Below are 3,253 nucleotides of genomic sequence, written 5' to 3' on the forward strand. Positions count from 1 at the left end.
TCCGAGAGAGTTTTTAATTATCTTTATATCGCAATATCTTTCCATTAACCTTTTACTCATTATCATGAAAAAACATGCACACAAGTGTATCGAACGGTAAGTCTGCTAAATCAAATTTTCTCAACCTTTTCATATTTTGTATCACATAAACATGTGCTACAAAATGTAAAAATCCACCTAATGTATCAATACAGTAAAAAAAAATATGCCTGAATATAAATAATATATGTACCAACAGGGGTGACATTTTACATTCATTTTAAACATTCATTTAAATCTGTGTCACCAAATATAACGTAATTAGTGGCACAGGTACCATAATCTGAGAAACTGTAAATGGTACGTGTTTCAGTTTATATCAGCTGAAATACGTTTTCACCGAAAGGGTGTTAGATCACGTTTTTTCTTTTATAATTTCAAAATATAAACATCATTTATCTCAAATCTATTACTTATTTCGTTTTATTAAAATGTTTACCTACTTAAAAGCGTAAGATTGGATAGGCATCACTACATCTGCGTTAATAAAAACGGCAAGTTCAACTTTCCATATTTCTATAAGAAGTTACGGATGTATTCTACTTTGTTTTAATCGCTATCTAACTGAGAGCTCCCTGCCCGAAATGATGCAAAACTCGAGCAATAATTTCCTTTCATCGCGGCTTTTCAGAAATTTGCGATTTTTAACTCGGAAAAAAATTAATATTCTTTTCGTTTTCTAAATAATAAATATGAACGTTACAAAATGCAAGATATACTCAAGTTGTTTCTCTAGCATTATATACACAGTTTATATATTATTAACTAAATCCGTCTTACGACAGCAATTTATTATGTCTCAAACAGCCACTTACTGTTTGGTATGCATCAGTTATTGCATCTTTCTCTTCTACGAATGTCTGAGCATATTAGAAAGACGAACTATGAAAAGAAATTTCCAGCTTACTTAAAATGCTTAAATTTTCTTATGCCTTTCAAAAAGTACATCTGAAATGGAATTTTTTGTTTGTATTTACAGTGTTGGACATTCTTATTAATTTTAGAAAGAAAAAGGAGATTTTATCATTAAAGATTATTAAATTAATATCTGTGTAATTATTTAAATAGTATATAAATTTTGTCTACAAAACTTGTAGCTAAGTAGTAATATTTTAATGAACATGTAGCTAAGTAGTAATATTTTAATGCACCACTTTCGTGATATCTAAACATGTCAATATTTTATGATGTAATCTAATAGATTGTATTTATTATTGAGGCAGCAGTTTAACCATGTTTTGAAAGGTCTTAAAAGAGCTATGGTATCCTAAACGTTCCACTCGACAGTTTAAGCATATTGCTTTATGAAATGTTTACTATTCAACTGCTATTATTTGACACAGATTTACTACAAGCGCTAAAAGCAATAAGCATTATCTAGAATATCCTCGGCTTATTTGTTGTGAGAATTAATGCGTGACATACAAAATTATGTGCTTTATCTCTTTTCAAAAGATATCTCAGCTTCCTATACCAACTTCTCATACTAGTTTGCACACGAAATACCAAAAGGTAGAAATACAGAGACATAAGGTTTTTTCGTGAATATTATGTTACACGTATAATATTATGTGAATTTCTTTGCCACTCGTATTCTTAGAAATAATTATTATGAATCTCATAAAATGTAAGTAAAATTACATTAGCGATGAATCTAAGAAGTATTCAAATCACTGAGAAATGTTTCATTGCTTCAAAGGGGAACAAAACTTTCTGTAATTTATTTTATCTTAAGGTAATTTTAGAATAATTAGGCTGATATTTTCATTTATGCGTGAGAATAGTAGTGAAAAAATTTAAAGAATATCTACTATCTCCACATAATTAAAACTACAATAAAACGATATATTTTTACAAAAATATTAAATATAATCCGTAATCCTGTCAAATAAAACTTTTAGAATTATAAAACACCAAAATATCGTATACTTTCATAACTTGTAGTTTTTATAATAAAAGTCAACCATTGCTGCATTAATGGAATAACTATTGCACACCTTTTGCTGAAAGCATCAATATTAAAAATAAATCATCTTGCTAATATGCCCCCTAATCTGGCTAGCTGATTAACAAAATTTCTACTTGATTTTATATGCCATTTTCTGTTCACTGCTTTGCAGTAACTGCAGGTCAATAAATTACACACAGAAAAATATTTAGTTTTACAGATATATTTTTTATTTATATGCCTATTTTGAAATCTGGCTTGTTAGGGCTCCACTCAGCTTTCTCAAACATTTCAGTTCTTCAGGAATTCTCGATGATACACAGAACAGGAAAGAATTGCTTTAGAAACAATTGCCTTCCATATCGTCTTTATCCTTAATCTACATAATCTCTAATGGAAATTAAAGAAAGTATCGAATTTTTCCATACTTCCTGCAATAATTCAGAATAATATGTGTGTTCTTTAAGTTTTTTTTTTTTTTTTTTTTTTTTTTTTTTTGCGAATCTAGTTCGGTGATTGGACAGCGATGCATGCTGTGTCTCTTGTGCAACGCATCGCTGACTTCTGTGTTTAGAATGCCCCCTCGTGCCGCAAGTGTAATTTCAAACTCTTATGCCATTTCGTTAAGAAATTTACTCAAAAATAGACTTCCTAGAAGAGCTAAACTGGGTCTTAAATTTGTTTCATATGTTAAGCCTTGTCTGAATTTTCTCTTAAATTAGTTTATTTATTAACGAGTAAATCGCAGTAATAGTTTTAAGCTGTAGAAGCTCAAAACTATTTTTCTCTAAACCTTTTTTTTTTGTACTAGCTAACCCGCAACGAAACAATATTTTATGTTCAAACAACTGCACCAGACTTCTTGTCCAATGCCACAATGTTCATAACCTAGTCCTGAAGAAATTTAGAATTGTGAAACTTTAAAATACTTTCTCAGGATAGAAACCTTCCATTAATTTTCCCTTTTGTTTTGTCAGATAATTGCAAAGGAAATATGGGTCGATTCTCAATTTTTTTCGCACCAGTAACCACGATTGAAGTCGATACTTCAAAACTGTATTTGTTTCAGGCGGTAACGACTTCCTGCTCAGACAACATCTTACAAGAAATGTGTTCTATCCGCGGATTAATATTGTTAAATACCATTTTAGCGATATAAGAAGATAAATGTTCTTAAGAATGGGGTGAAAGAATAAACAATGATCCGCTTTTGAGAGGTCAAGTTATTAATAAGAATCATAACTTGTTTCAAAAGAAAGAAGACAA

Source organism: Stegodyphus dumicola, chromosome X1, assembly GCF_044657685.1.
Source record: "Stegodyphus dumicola isolate Sdum_Otavi_A_Nest chromosome X1, ASM4465768v1".
Lineage (NCBI taxonomy): Eukaryota > Metazoa > Arthropoda > Arachnida > Araneae > Eresidae > Stegodyphus > Stegodyphus dumicola.